The 17,112-nt window shown below is 41.0% G+C and overlaps 1 non-coding gene across 1 annotated transcript; it reads right to left on the bottom strand.

Annotated features, from left to right (window-relative positions):
• Positions 1-1,069: 1,069 nt before the first annotated feature.
• LOC115869117 lies at positions 1,070-1,233 on the bottom strand. The gene has a single exon (XR_004046003.1). It is a non-coding gene; the product is annotated as a U1 spliceosomal RNA (small nuclear RNA).
• Between the last annotated feature and the right edge of the window lie 15,879 nt (positions 1,234-17,112).

Here is a 17,112-nt window from a genome sequence, read left to right as displayed (position 1 = left end):
AACATTTTATTAGGGGCTCATACAACTGTTATCGCAATCCATACACACATCAATTGTGTAAAGCGCATTTGTACATCATTCTCAAAGCATTTTCTCTCAACTTAAACCCCCAACATTAGCTCTTTCTTATACACATATGAGTGTCTCTATGAATTTGTTTCTCTAGTCTACCCAGACTAACACAATGTTCAACAGTGATCCCCCCTCCCACCCCCCCAGTTTTCACTGATATGGCATTTGGTGTCCTCTCATACTTTTTGTCAGGATCTCCCATGTAATTGACCCACACCCTGGTCTTTGGTCCAAAGTGCAAATCACAGATGCTAGGACACATTGTCATGCTAGACTATTCCAATAGAAAGACGATCCTGTAAATTCCTTATATATGGGAAGGAATGAGAAAATAAATATATGTGCTCTTTACTTAAAATGTGCAGGGCATTCACTTATTTGTCAGTATTAGAGAATTTCTTGTTATAGGATATTAATTGACTTTGAGCAGGCCTTAAAAGACCCAAGATACTAAACACAGTTAAAGTGTAAGAATCATTAAGCAACCTTTTTCTTACTTGTTAAGGCATATACTAATCACCAGCTGGAATCAAGTATTTTCTCCCATGAGTACTATTCCCTAGTTAAGTAAAAGACAGAATTTCCTTTGAAGTATATGATCACCATTTGTTATAGGGGACTGACAAGGAAAGGCATTCATTTTTTTTTTACCATAGAGAAACTTGATTTAGAGAAACTTGATTTAGTAGGTTCTAAGAATGTCATTTGTTTTAAGCTCCTGTATGAAATATGATATTTTTCTAGGGTTGTATTTTCATTCATGCTTAGTATATTTTTATTTAACCACTCAACTCATTTATTTAATTCTAATTCTCCCATTCACTTAATGAATTTTCTCAGTCATTGAGATTCAAGTTATTCTCTGGGAAAGAGACCCTTGAAGTATTTTTGAGCTTCAAAGCAAATGAGACTGAGGTTCAATGGCCCCTTCTCAGGATTGCTCCTCAACGCTCTATTAAAATAGAATTGTGTGTGCTTCTCCCCCCCACCTTTTTTTCAGGGTATAGCGCAAACGCAGTCCCCCACGACCACAAATTATGCAGTTGAGTTTCCCATATTTGGGGAAATCACAGGGGTCAGCACACCCGGAGTGCAGTGGGTGAGCCTCACCCTGGGAAAACTGCCCTCATGATCATGGGATCTCCCCTGCCAGGCAAATATATGGGTGTACTTCTTTTTTTTAATTTTTTTTTATGATTTGCACTAGACAGGATAATATGCATGTTTTCAAAGTTTTTTTGTGTGTGTGTGTGTACTTCTTATATCAGGTGCTGTGCTGCATTTATCTTTGTATCTACAGTAACTGTGTAGATACTCAATTACATTGTTTGTTGGATTGAATAGTATCCTAAAAAGTTAACTTGGAAATGTCCCCAAGAGATCATCTAGCTCAATGGCTCTGTGAGGCTTATAAAGGTGCCCAAAAGATTATCAGAAGGTAGGGAGTCCCAGGCTATTCTGTGGCTAGACTATCTTCACTGAGTTAGGAGCAACTTGATGGCAGTGAGTTTGGGGGTTCATTTTCCCTCTTACCTATTTGGTTTCTGTAGAATACTCTTTTCAAAAAAAGCAGCTACCGTTAACCAGAATGCTGGAAAACGACTGGATGTACAATGGTCTCATATACAAATATGCTTTTCAGCCATCTAGATGAGTTTTACACCATTTCATCTTTTTTTAAACTGTAGCTTTAGTTCAGATCATGGCCCCTGGCCTTAATTCTTTTTCTTGTTTTTTTGTTTTGTTGTTGTTGTTCTTAAAAAAAAAGCAGAAGATGAAGAAGGGGAGCAGGAGGTAGTCTAAAAATAATTTTCTCAAGAAATGATGAAACAATAAAGGAGAGAGGCCTTTGAAGATCTCTAGCAGGCCCTGTCAGTGTCTGTAATGTGAAACTGCTTGAGGTCTCTTCGATGCTGTGAGCCCTCACACTGTGAATGAATTCATTAAAACAATGCAGAACTCATATGGGGCAGAGAAATAAGCAAACTAATTTTTAAGGGACTAAGGACTGAGGATAAGATCCTCTCTTAATTCCCTGGGCCTAATAGCAGATACATACATATGCTATTAGCTCGTCGCCATCACCAGAGAAATAGGCTACACACACAACAGCATACACAAGCACACCGAGGGTTACCAATTAGAAATCAACACGAGAAAGATGTTTTTGGAGATCACTGAAACAGTTGGCTCTCATCCAAGGTCAGAGAAGACCCAGAGGGGAAAGCATCGGTCACTGGTGAGGTCTTTGTTACAAAATGCAGTCAAATCCCGTCCTCCGGGCGGATTGGTGTCATTTCGTCAGCAGAAAGGTAGTGTTAAATTTTCAGACTGTTTCGTGAGAACCAATCTGGTTTTGTGTCATACACTTGAACCAGCCTTAATTCAATCATTTTAATTGAAATTTTGAGGCCAGAGAAAGAAGATACTACGTGTCCATGGCGGTAGGTGTGTGTTTCTCTCTTTCTAAGCCAGACATTTTAGAAAGCCCCCAAATGAGCATTTTCCCCTACTACTAGGATTGTGGAATTATTTCAATCTCTTTGTCAACTTCGGGGAATGGGATGCAACTCCGTGGTGGAATTTTGTCCTCAGTTTTCAAGTGTTACATATGAGGGGTACCTTCATTTGGTTTTTGCTGTGAGGGGGATAGTGAATTTGGAGTTCCTTCTACCAGGTCATACTGTTAATCAAGCTTTCTATTGAGAGGTTCTGCAAGGATTGCCTAACAGTGTGCGACAATAAAGGCCTGATTTGTGGCAGACAGGGGACTCGTTTTGCCACCACAGCAATGGACCTGCTCACACAGCTAGCTCTCTGCACCAATTTTTGGCAAAAAGCAGCATGCCTCTCTTGCCCAAGCACCATATTCACCTGACCTCCTTCCATGTGACTTCTTTTTGTTTCCAAAAATGAAGAGGGATATGAAAGGACAGTGATTTGAGGGCTTGGAAGAGGTGAAGAAAATAAAACAAGGGAGGTGCTACCAGCAATCCAAACAGATGAGTTTGAAAAATGTTTCCAAGAATGGAATTGCAGATTTGACAAATATATTAAGGGTAATGGAAAATACTTTGAAGGTGATAAGCTTGTTTTGTTGAAAAAGAAAAAGAAGCACATAGCTTTGAAAAAAATCCAAAGTTTTTTGGGTACCCCCCTCATACATTTGAAAATTTCAAAGGCAGAGTTGGGAATGATTTTTTTTTTAATTTAAGGAATCTGTGAATTTCCTTTTCTTTTCAAAAGGACATTATCAACACCCCACTGAGTGTTTTGAGATTCTGTGCTTATCCAAAAATGCAGAAAAAATAAACGTCTCAGAAGTCAGCTGAGACTGGATGAAAAGCACAATACAGAAGTAAAGAACTGAAGGTGGTCCTCATAACAGCATGTGAAATGGTAGGGCGAGCAAGTCATGTCAGTTCTCAAAATCCAGGGCAATGAAGAAACAGGTTGAGCAGCTTTCACAAACCACGTCCCAAAACCAATTGCCATAGATCTTCTGCAGATGAAAGGGAAATGATTGGGAAAGCGACAAAGAGTAAGCACACAGGTAGTGAGCCAAAGAGGAGGGAGTTGTACACTGTAGCGCTATAGAGTTGTTGGGGCAGAATGGGCAGATTGAGGTAGAAGGGGCCAGGGGTGAGTAATGTCCCAAGGCCAAGAGCACATAGAACACAAAGCATAGATCATGATGACGTGGAATAATACAAGCTAACAATGAAGATGATGAGTTAGGAAAGACTTTCTCCCTTTATTGATTTCCATCACTGTTAAGGATAAAATGATATGAATGAGTGAATCATTTATGTAATGAAAATAAGATATTTGTTTAAAATAGGTTTCAACATGTGTGTTAAACATATTTTGATAAAAACAAATATATATATAAAATCTTGTCTCTTGTATGTATTATCATTATAGGGCTATTAATTGCAAGCATGTTTCCTAAAGGACCCTTCACCTTTGTTTGCAAAGACTTAATCCTTGACTTTCTTATTAAGATTTATCTGAGTTGTCTTTTGTAATATAAACTCTCTGATGACTGTTTTATAAAATGAAGATTTGTTTTTTTTTGTCCAAGTGTGATATTTATATAATCTAAAAAGTCATATAGGCTGATAACAAAGCTTACAACAAAACATACCAAAGCAGTGTAAGGCCTGCTGTGATCATACAGTTTTGTGTCAACTTGATCCTCAGTCATGTCAGAGTAAGGCCTCCCCCATAAGGTGCACACAACGTCATGACATTCCTTGGGTGCATGGCTTCTTTGATATCCATGAAAGAGACGCTGTAAAGAGCGTCTTCCTCCTGTTGGCCTGGATTCTACATCTGGTCTCTTGAGAGTTGGGCTGGCCTATAGCCACATGGCCTGCTGACTCTGGGAGCTGGGGGGTGCCTGTTGTAGATCTACTTGACATAGCCTCCTCTGACCTGTGGTCTTCCCATATGCGACTTCATCTTACTGCTTCCTACTTCATTGGCCAGTAGCTGTGTGAGTTGGGAAAGGCCTTCAGCGTCTGAAACATGGGCTTGAGTCACACCAGCTTGGCCTGCTCTGGGGCTGGATGAGCTGTGCTCTTGAGATAACATCTTTCTTAAACATATATGGGTGTCTCTGGTTTTATTTCTCCAGAAAACTCAGCCTAACCCACCTACTATAATTTTAACAAGGCTTTTGGAGAGGTGACCGCTTTCAACAAGAGATTATCTCTTTTCCAAATAATATGTGTATGTTCTTGCACTTCCATAAAGCCAACACACACACACACACACTCTCCCTGGACACATTTGCACTCCCCCCACATGAACCATAGATTTGCCTTCAGAGCTCTGTAGGTGCTAGTCCCTTGAACAACTCAAATATTTCCCTCATTTTTCCCGGAGTTCACAGTCCCAAGCAGATCCAAACTCAGTTTTAACAGAATATGAAGCTCACAGACTTGGACTGTAGCCTCTGTCTCCAGCTTTTCTGGGAGAAATTTTAGATAATACTTGCTAATTTGGATGGTGTTATTGTTATTCAGAGTTCATCCTTCTAATTTGAGTCACATCTGTGACTGCTTAGCTGAACTAGGAGCCTCGGCATTAAGCTCTCTCTTCATTTGCTCAGGGGACACATGGTGTGTGTAGGAGCCATCATGCTTTGTTTTTACAAATCAAGCTCTTAATTAATTACTGAACATACTGCAATTCACTAATCAAGCTGTATTTTTTGAGACATTTCTGACTGATAAATATCTAGTCATCTGGCTTCGCAATATATCCTCTTGTCCTTGCTTTAGACAAGAATGGTGGGAGTCATCGGAAATGTTTCTTTTGAATCTGTTCATTGTTAGGCACTAGCTTGAGGCAGGGGTGGGGGGTGAGTGGGATTATCGGTATCCCTCGCTTAACTTTATCGGTACCCCTCGCTCTCATGGAGAAGAATGGAGGGGATACTGGATACAGACTCCTCAAGACTTGAGTTCGAATTCTGGCTTGACCGTTTCCCATGGGCAAAATGTTAGATCTCAGTTTTGATGTTGTTGTTTGTTTAATTTGATAAAAATTTTTTCTTATAAAAACAAAATGAGGAAAACTTCGCGAGGCACCCACTACAGCACTGTACTTGGAACTGAGCTGGCAGCGACGCTGCCACTCATTCATTCATTCACTTCAAGGGTTTGCACAACGCCCTTGATTTCCTCCTGCATGGAGGAAACAATGGTGGGCGGGACAGACACAGGAGGCTCACCCAAAGGGATACATGATAAGCTAGTTCTTTTTTTAAAATGTGTAAACAGATTGAAAATGACATGCATATTATGATTGCGTTCTATTTTGTTTTACAGATATTCATGCACATAACTCATTTCCACAGAGATGCCGGGGTCACAGGTTATAATCCTCCTCGGTACCACCATCACTTCTACACACACCAGGAAAAACAGCTGCTGACTAAACAAGTGACAAGTGATAGAAAATCCCCAGCCAGTCTAGATATTTACAATGGCTTGTTGCTCTATAGAAATGTTCTAATGAACATATTAGCCTCAACATTTAAAAACAATCCCTAGGGTTCTGAAAGGGACAGTTTAGGGTAAAGGCTAAGGAGAATGCCCTCTACTCAGCTTTCCTGAGTTCAAATCCCAGGGCTGCCCATTAGGAACTGTGTGATTAACATCTCTGTGCCGTACTTACTTCCTTGACAGGAAAATGTGGATCCAGAAGGTGTGTAGTTGCGATGCAGATTTCAAGAGTCATTGCATGCGCATCACGAAGAACTCTGCCTGGCACGTGTCCACCACTCAGTAAATGTTAGCTTTTTTCCTTAGGGGTATACATACACAGGGGCCTTCTTTCCTGTGTGTTATTTTTGTTGCCAGTTGCCATCAAGTTGATTCTAACACATGGTAACCCTGTGTGTGCAGAGGAGAACTGCCCCACAATCTTTTGAATGCTGGCAGCTTAAGTGAGCAGGTCACCAGGCCTGTCTTCTGAGGTGCTTCTGGGTGCATGTGAAATGCCAATTTGGGGGTTCATGGTCAAGAGCTTTGCCTTTTATGTTACCTGAGGATGTTCAATGCTGTGTAAGAATTTAAATGTCCTATTTTTCTAGTGAATTTGCTTTGGACTAACTAACAACTGAATACCACTACACCATGCCAATGCCTATATTTTTACAGTTGTGTTTTTAAGTTACCTGGAGTCCTGGTGGCACAGTGGGTTACACACTGGGCCGTTGACACCTAGATCAACGATTCAAAACCACCAACTGCTCCATGGGGAAAAGATGAGGCTTTCTACTTTATGGGAGTAGAAAGCCTCATCTTATAAAGAGTTGCAGTCTCAGAAACCCACAGGGCCCGTTCCACCCTAGCCTACAGGGTCACTATAGAGTTGGAACTGACGATGGCAACCAGCTTGAGGGATTTAAATTATTTGGGATGATCATGGAAGATGATGGTGCTTAACCTGTAGATTGAGCGGCTTTAGTCCCTAAAACTTGGATTGCACTTGTTTCTTTAAGTAAAAGTTTTGGTCAGGATTTGCATGCCAGTTTAGGTCCCCATTCAACAATTTCTACACAATTGTTCAGTGTTATTGGTTGCATTCTTCACAAAGTGTGCACATTCTCATGATCTCTATCCTGGTTGTTTCGTTTCCATTCATCTAGTTTCCCCAGCAGGCTCATCTTTTCTTAACATCATTGTTCGCCATTTGGTTTCATAGAAGTGATTGTCTTAAGAGAGTACAGCACTGACAAGGGATCATCATTCTTTCATGAGCCAATCTGTTATTTAGAATCAAGGTGACCTCAGAGGTGACCTTGGTTTACCAGTTTCAAAGAATATTTGAGCTTTCCAGTCTCAACCAGTTCAGTAAGTTTCATTTTTGTTGTTATTATTGTTGGTTAGCACTTTGAGATTCTGTTCTATATCCCCACACCCAGGATTCCATACATCCTTTAGAGATTAACATTCATGCTATATTAGAACATCCAGCATATGTGCCATAGTTCATACTGCATATATTCAAAATGCAAAAGTCATCTTTCATAGATGACTATTGGACGCATTTATCGTGGTCATTATTATCAATATCTCCCAATTGCATTAGTATCTGTCTTCAGGGCACACGGTAGGGCAGCGGTTCTTGGCCTCATTTATGTTTGGGTGAGGGACCTGTGACTAATTCTGGTCCATGATTGGTAAGCATAATAAATGTGTGTTACTCCTGTGCTACAGTATTTAATTGCTGGTGTGAGACCTTCCAGAATTCTCTTTTCAAAGTTTAGCTGTTCATTGGCTGGGATCGTGCATCTCTCTGCCAACCTACATTGGTCATGAAGAATTGGTGAGGCTGAACATGTTTGTTGATTTAAGTGACTGAGATTTTAGGGTTGTGTCTCATCATTGCATCCTGAGGAATATGTACTCCTCATGCACCTGCCATTTGCAGTTTCTATGTAAATCCAAAGTAAAGTCAGATTCTCTGTTTCCCTGTTGATTCCATGATAAGTTATATGCTGAGGACGGAGAGACTGTGAGGCCTCTGTTATTTTAGGTTTCCACTCAACCTGTAATTCTATCAAGTTCATGTTATTCTCCCTCATCAGGGAGGAGAATAATAAAATGCATGCCACCTCTACCCTTCTCACTGGATGCTAGGTGAACAGTAAAAATTTACACGTTTATCCCCCCAAGAGAAATGGAAAGATGTTATGCAGACAATATTATTTGGCCATATGGCCTCCCTCAGTCTAACCTCCATGTGCACCTTCCAGTCTGGACCTCTGAGAAGTTTTCCAGGGGCTCCTAGAGGAGGCTCGAGGCAGATTCCGAGAGCAATGCTGTTGCAGACGATGCTTCCCTGGTGCTCTATATCCTGGTCACGGCTTTAAGACGGAAAGAACCTTTGGGACGCTCCTTTGCCTGTGTTAATGTCAGTCAGTCATAAAACGAAAGGATATTTGGTGCTATTTAAAGTTTTTTTGAAAAACTGACCAGAGAATTATCCAGGTAGCAAGGTTAGGCTCCGTGAGGCAACGGGACAAGCAAATGATCTTGCTTCTCCTCCAATTCTGTTGAATAGTAACCATTCCTCATCTCTGACCTAAAACAGGTTCAATGTCTACCAATTCACCTTTGCTCTCAAGTTCATTGTCAACCTCCCCCAGGGATATTTTTCCAGAAAATAAGAATATATATTTCCACAGTTCCTCATGGCAGGACCTTAGTCCAAGAAGCAGATAACCCATCGATTTCATAACCTCACCCCTAAGTTCAGTCATTGCGTTTGGCAAAGTAGAAGAGCACAGAAAAAGAGGAAGACCGCCAACAAAATGGATTTACACCGTGGCTGCAACAATGAGGTCAACCATGAAAACAATGGCCGGGATGGTGACAGATGCGGCATCTAGCCTACCATTGTGCATAAGGTAGCCGTGAGTCAGAGCTCACTGCTGGCACCCAGCAACAGCATCTTCCGCCAGACTGCAGGTGTTGGTTGGTTGGTTTGTTTAAGAATTATCTTCTAAGATATAAATAAAAAGCCCAGAGAATGTCTGAAATTCTAAAGCATGGATTTTGAAGTGTATCAGATTTTTATTTTAGCAACGTTTAGATCCTCTGCATTAAAATCTATTAGAAGCAAACTCACTGCTGTCTATTCGATTCTAACCTTGTGGGACAGAGTAGAACTACCTCTTAGGGTTGCCAAGGCTGTAATATGGATGGAAGCCAATTGCCAATTCCGTCTCCCATAGAAAAAGTGGGAAGTGCAAAGAAGTAAGGTTGGGGGTGTTTTGAAGACATGATTATGGAGCACTTATAAGACATATCAAAAAGTTAAAACATTTTTCTAAGTGTAATGGGAAACAATGAAAAGTTTAGAAGGTGGGTTACGTGTCATAAATGTGCTTCAAAATCCTCAATTTCTTCTAGTGTACACAAGCCCTGGTGGTGTAGTGGGTTAGGTGTTGGACTGCTAACCTCCAGTCCTGCAGTTCAAAACCACCAGCCACTCCATGGGAGAAAGATGAAGCATCCTACTCCTGTAGATAGTTACAGTATCGGCAATCCGTAGGGGGCAGTCTGACCCTGTCCTATAGGGTCACTATGACTTTGAATAGACTGAGTGGCAGTGAGTGAGTTCTAACATAAGATGGTAAAGTCACAACTAGGTATAAGGAAGCTGCTTCACATATCAGACAAAGAAAATGGAGACTTTGAGACTAAAAGATTGAGAGAAATTTAGTATCGAGATGGTAACATAGGAGTTATCAGCTTTTAGAAAGTCACTATAGTCCATGAGTAATAGACATGGCACAGTACAGCCACAGAGAGCTGCCAGGAATTCAAGCTGGATTCTGAAAGGGACGTAGAACTTACTCCACCTGCCCTTTAGTCTGACTTTACGACATTCCTGGAGACGGCGGACAGTGCACCTAATAAGTGCCTGAGGGTCCTGAGGGAGGCTGGGTGTGCCGGCTTCATTCTCTGCTTGGTGGGAAGTCCCTGCTCTGGTTTCCTTGTGTGGGGACCAGTCAGGGGAAGGCAATCTCTAGTTCTTGAGGGAGACCCGGTTAAGGACTAGAAGACATTCTGAGCCCACGTCACAGTCACGACCCCACTGTTGGATCAGAGAGCTTAAGGAAAGTCTACTGGCGAAGCTTTGCTGAGCACAAAACACTTTGTCGGTAAGTATTACTGTGTCCTCCCATTGGCAGTGAGTGGACCACACAGCTGTGGCCAACCCACTGTGCCTCCAAGATCCTTTCCCACTTGAGAGCTAACCCATTTTGGAAGGTGGAAAGCCCTGCGATGGGGCCCCAGTACACACACGCTATGCTTTTTTCTATCAGCCACTGATGCCCTTGCGGGGCCTAGAGTACTTTTATAAAGTAATTGTTACCTCGCCATCAGATGAAGTCCTGGGTGATTTGATCTCAGTCAGAGCCTTTGTAGGCATTGGGAAAATCCCCTCTTGGCTGGACACTGAGTCTGTTTACAATGCTGACCAGGTTAGCAAAAGACCGTTCATCGCGCTGCTTTGCGAGTCCACTGTGAAACAGGTCTGTACATATGCTGGTATGTAGCAGTAACTTCAGGGCAGAAGCAGGCTCTCTGCCTGTTCCGATCTTGCTTTCTGGGTTGAGGCCTTGCCTCCCTTCTGTCTCTCCCTCCTACGCCCCCAATCCTCTGCTAGATAGGAACTGAGAATCCACTAACCAGCAACTGGTTAGTAGCCTTGGGAAGAATGTCATTCTTCTGGGAGGAAGAACTTGCCTTTAAATGCTGTTTACCTCGTTTGGTAAGTTCCCTCTTAGTAAATAAGATACAAGTCCAAAAGAAAAAATGGATCTTGGTGAAAGAAGGGTATACCAGAAAGATGTTTCATTGACTATACAAAGGTATTTAATTTTGTGGATTATAATAAACTCTAGGCAACACTGAGAAGAATGGAAATCCTAGAGCAATTCACCTTGTTCATGCAGAACCTATACATGGACCAAGAAGTGTTGTTTGAACAGAACAAGGGAGTCCTGCATGCTTTAAGAATGGGAAAGGTGTGCGTCCAGTTTACATCCTTTCACTATACGTATTCAATCTATAAATAAGCTGAGAAGCTGGATAATATAAAGAACAATTCCATTGAAACCACCAGCTGCTCTATGGGAGAAAGATGAAGCCATATGCTCTGACAAAGATTTCCAACCTTGGAAAACATATATGGATCATGATGAATTATGGTGCTAGTGAAGAATATTAAAAATACCATGGACCAACAAAACCACAAAAGAGATCTGTCTTGAAAGAAGTAGGGCTAGAAGGTTCCATAGAGGAAGGACAGCATGACTTTGTCTCATGTACTTTGGACATGTTGTCAAGAAAGGCTAGTCTCTGGGCAGAGACATCATGCTCAGTAACTTAAAGGGGCAGTGAAAAAAAGAAAGACCTTCAACAAGGTAGATTGACGTGGAGCCATAGCCATGGGCTCAAACAGAAGAGCAATGGTGAGGAGGGTGCCAGAGTGGGCAGTGTTTCGTTCTATTATCCGTAGGATCACTATGACCATGTTCCCTGGGGAACAACATTATTCAGAAAAGACTCGATGGTCATGGGTTTTGTGGGGGTGGCGTCACACACAATTCTGCAATAGTGTTGAGCTATGCTTGGGTAGACACAGAGGCTGAACATGTGTGGGAGAGGTGGTGAGAATATGCCCATGAATTTATATATGTGTGGTTAGCCTTGCTATAAATATATCCATGAACATGGTGGAGCATACAGGTAGAAAAATAATGAAAATATCTTAGAAATAACCAATCACCTTGACGAAGGAGTTGTTGGGTCTGGGAGATTGAGACCACCTTCTCAGAGGACGCTGGTCAATTGGTGTAATATAATTCACTAAGGTAATGTTCTACATTCTACTTTGGTGAGTATCCACTGGGTTCCTAGAAGATTGTAATCAGCCACTTAAAGTGTAACTGGTGATCTATCCCCAATTAGAGGAAAGGAAAGTAATGAAAATCAAAAGACACTGAAACAATTAGCCCAATGAATTAATGGAATACACAAACATCACTTTCCACACTCCTGAGATGAGAAGAACTAGATGGTACCCAGCTACCACTACCAACTGCTCTGCAAAGGATCACACTAGAAGATCCTTGATAGAGTTGAAGAAAAAAGAAATTGGAACAGAACTCAAAAATCATAAAAGATAACAGGGTCCCTGGTTGGATAGAGAGTGGTGGGACCCCCAAAACGATGACCATCAATTATCCTTTAGGCTTGGAACTAAATCTACTCACATGTTGTAATAATCTACCATTTAAGATGAAAGGGTCAGCATTTAGTCATGTCAAAGTCCAGAAGGTAAGGAAAGGAGGGGGCATGGAAATAGGAAGTGAGATGAGTGATTGGGCGGGACCAGCCTCCACAATCGAGTGGGTCCTAAGGGGTGATTACGTAAGGGTAAATTAAAGAAATGTCTGACAAGGCATGCCAGAGCTCACCTCTTCCTTAGAGACCAGAACCAGAGAGTGGGGGAGCTAATATAATCTCCAACAGGCTTATACAATCTTGTGGCATGCAAGCCACGTCATTCACATACCTAGCAGGCAGGAGATGTGCTAGAGGCACACACGTAATAGAAAAGGCAGGTACTAGAGGCATACATGTGTCAGGAAGGCACATACATGACAAGGTGGTTAGTTCTAGAGTTAAGATCGCAGTTTAACTTTGGCATCACTGAGCTAGCTTGACCTTAAATGTCCCTGAGCTCTTCTCCAGGGAAACAATCTATGATCCTTATCAGAAAGGAGTGGGCTGCACTTAGAGTGGCATGGACAATAGGGTCTGATTATTTTCTGGTCTGATGGGCCACAGCCTTCAGGCAGATAACCTTCAAGTGTATAGTAAGCAGCCAGGAGCTGATAAGAAGCATATTATTATGGGAGAGAGATTATGGGGATGATTTTTAGTCAGGAGAATGTGACTGGGATTCATCCCCAACTAACAAATGTGAAGGCCTTCCTCCACCAGAGTCTACCTCCCAGACTCCTTAAATATGAGTGTAGAGAATTAGTCCACGTGCATTCTCTTCCTGGTTCTCAGTTTCCCACAAATGATGAGCAATGGAGGGCATTAACATGAATGGGTTGAAACAAAATGTGCTTGATTTTTTAAACCGTAAAACTGATCATCAACTCTGTACACTTTCAATTAATTCATAATAAAAAATTTAAATACAATTCTAGAAAAATGAAGTTGAGTGGAGGATCAGATTTAATAATTTATATTACAATAAAGCTGAAGCTTATGGATAAGTCTATGAAAGGTGCAGTTGTGTCTTTTATATTTGGAAATACAAACCCACATTGTAAGTCAGTCTGCCTTAAAGACCTCCACTGTGTAACCAAGCAAAACGGATCTCCTACACAAATCTGCCTTTTCCATTGTTCAACTTCCTGTGTGACAAACTTCTGTCCGTGCGTTCGATGCCGTTCTCTACTCTTTCTGCTCTCAGTGTCAGCTCCTGGCCCTCTCTACAAGCTTCATGACTGGAGTCCTGGGATCTTAGGGCTTGGAGCTGGGGTCTCGGTCAACCCTAGCTCTGGTGTGCGAAGCTGGGCACTCAGCTTGTATTCCCTCAGTTCCTGCTCGCCATTTATTCCCATGTTCTGGTCTTTCACTCCCAGGGCGCGGCGTGATCCACTCTCCCTACCTCTTCCCATTCGCAAATGAACAATCTGGCACTGAAAACAGTGGTAGGGTCTGGAAGAAGAGGCCCACATCGATGAGGTTTGAACATCCTACAGAAAGTAAACTTGCACTTCGATGAATGACTAGCCCTTTTCATTTACTGATGAACTAAAACTGTATTCCATGCCGTGAGTTGCATGTATGCTATTCTAACCCTCTACAACTTAATTTTGATTGCATCTTTCAGGGGTATGTAGTATATTTTTCAATGTGTGTATTAATGCAGAACAGCTTCATTAACACTCACCACACAGGATATCACACAGGAGTCTTTTGTAACTTGAAAAGAATTCAAATCATGTGTTTCCAAAGCCAGGCAGAGGGCACATGTAGCCGCTTACCAGAAACATCATCTAGCCCAGTGACGTTTGTTTCAGACCAATTGAAGATGCAGGCGGGTACAAGATGGCTGAATGGTTTCCCCTGCTTCTGATCAACAGAGCTGCTAGTTAGCAACTTGAAAGGACACCTAGATCCCAAGGAGTATTAAAGTGTTTCTTCAATATGAGATCATTATGTTTCTCTTCTAAATCCAAGTACTAATTGCAACCTCGCTGTGAGCAGACAATATTAAGGCCATCAGAGCTATGGGAACAGAAGGCACCGTGAGGTGGAATGCTATCATCGGCACAGTGTCAGTGGTTTGGGTGGCAGATGAACATTTTCTTACTGCATCTCTAACGCCCAACTCAAAAGGGGATTGCATTGCATCCCTCTAGGCAGTTTTGCTATATAGATTCTGTTATCTTTGAGCATTCTGTCTATCTCTGTAATTGTTTTCATTATATGCTGGCTTGTTAATCCATAGACAAAATTACAAACACAAATTAAAATTTCAACAGGCACTTCACAATGGCCATGTACATTTCAAAACTAAACCTACACTAAAAACTTTCCTGTACTTAATAATTGCACTGATTTTTAACACCCAATGAGAAATATCTATGTAAACAGCCTCTCAAAGATTTTACACTTACGGGGCGCGGAGGGTGGTGGTGGAGAAAAAGTACTTTAACTGAGCTGCTTAAAGTCACCTTCTCCTGCTTTGCATGATAATTGTAATGTAAAATAATAAACAGCACAGGGCACTGTGTACAACACTTCTAGGATGATAGGGTGCCATTTATATGAAGATAATTAGGCATTTAGAATCTACCAATACCAATTTAAAAACGTACCAATTAAAAAAAAAACACCCAGACAATGTGCTTACAGTAAACTTAATGACATAAATTTCCACTTGCCTTTGCTGCGCTCTCATTGCAAATATGTCCACTGCTTTGCAGCCCCAAGGACGCTTTTGTGTGTGTAGGAAGTGAGGTGCAGATTAAGGGTTCACAACCCAGCCTATCTTTCTGTAAAAACAACCAAAAAAAGTCTTTTGTAGAGATTTGCTGTAAACATATGAACCATATGCCATTGTTAAAAAGAAAGGAAACAGTTGTGTTGGCGGAAAGACTTGTTACTATTAGGAAGAGTCAGGCGTGAACAGAACGCCGTACTCATTTTCTCCTAGATGATGCTGAGAAAAGCTAGAGACCAGGGGATCTGTCACCAACACCCAGAGGCGAATGTGCTAGGCTTCATCAAACAAAATTCACTTTCTAAAGAACTTACCTGAAAAAGGACCAGGAACTTTATAGAAAAGTAAGCAAGAAGTCACATCGTCTTCCTAGATCTAGATCTATAAAATGAGATATGTCATGCAGATCCAAGAATGTATTAGAAAATAAAATCCTAGCAAGTAGATTATGTTCCCCATTATTAGTACTGATGCATAGCAACCCTCTAGGACAGAGTAGGTTTCTGAGATTAGACATTGAGTTTGAATTGCCACCTTTGCCATTGGCAGCACAGCGTTCTTGAATTATTTCCCAATTCCCTAGAACTCTGACTGTATTGAACATTAAAGTTGTTCTAAATATGCTGAAACCTGGCCTGCCACGACACCAGTTGACTCGATGGCAGTGAGTTTGGTTTTGGTTTATTAGCTCTGCGTTCCTTCCTTCATCTCACATTCATTAGATATCTACTTTGTATTAAGCACTATGCTCAATATTGGCTTTTGAAATGCAAATTCAACTCTCAAGAAGATGAAGCATATGTAAACAAGTAATTTTCGTAAAACAGGGAATATTATGAGTGAGTTATATAGTGAAAGAAGAATGACAACTTGCAACTCACAGGCAAGATAACGAGTGTTTGAACTCAGCGTTGAACACTAAGCAATTGCTTGTTGGAGAGTGGAAGGAGTAGGAAAGGTAAGAACATCTGGGAAGGGTTATAGCAGCTGCGGCATCAAAGTGATGTGTTTTGGTGCCTGCAAATGGTAATGGCCCGAACTCAGGATGTTGGTTGGGAGGATGTTTAGTGTTTCATTATTTACCTTTCCATTAACTCTTTATTTCTCCCTCCTAGTCTACAAAACCTTTCCTACTAGTCTAAGAGGGGAATTTATTGGCATAAACAACTGTAAAATCCTGGAGAGTCATCTGAAACTGAACTTAAACACATTCCCAGTACTGATTTCACTTTCAAGATTACACTTACCATCCCTCCAAGTGGGAGGAATTTGAGCTTATATAAGGAATGATAATTATTGCAAAGGACAAATATTGTTCCTGAATCATTCACAAATTCCCCAGAAGTATGTCTTTATTGAATATTAAAATTGTTCTATATATACAAAAACTGGTCAGCTAATACTGCTTGATGGTACTTTGGGGTGAACTCATGAGTTAATCCATTCAATAGTTATCTATTGGTTGATAATTAGGTGGCAGATATTGTTCCCATGATCTACATTAAAATATATTTGATACACTCTAATTTGTTAAACATTTGTGATTTAATTTTATCGTCTATGGAATCAATGTTTCCCAAAATGTAAAACCTATGCTTCTGAGGATATTGAGGCTATTTTAGACCCAGGAAGGAAAGATGTTGAATCAGGCAGAACAAATGTTACTCTCTTTTAGTTTTTTCGCAAGCCTTCTATTTATGTCAGTAGAAAGTCTGCCTGGTACCTGGGTGCATTGAACAGCTTTCCAATCTCCCTTGTTTAGCAGAGATTACAATTTTAGTCAAGTGCTTCTGGTAGGCTCAACAGCTAGCTAAGAATTAATGACAGTGATTTTTTGTTTTATAAGTTTTGTATGTTTTTATTTATATAATTGTGTGCTATTAATGACCCCAAACTGCTGACTTTCTGGTTACGTTACTGAAGGGAAGTTTCTCTTGAAGTAAATTTTCTTAAAGCAACATTTCCAAGCAATCTTCA

The sequence above is a fragment of the Echinops telfairi genome, unplaced genomic scaffold, assembly GCF_000313985.2.
Source record: "Echinops telfairi isolate 266 unplaced genomic scaffold, ASM31398v2 ScPeMD7_21;HRSCAF=78, whole genome shotgun sequence".
Taxonomy (NCBI): domain Eukaryota; kingdom Metazoa; phylum Chordata; class Mammalia; order Afrosoricida; family Tenrecidae; genus Echinops; species Echinops telfairi.
Note: the sequence above shows the minus strand (reverse complement) of the source record. Positions and strands in the feature narration are given on the sequence as shown.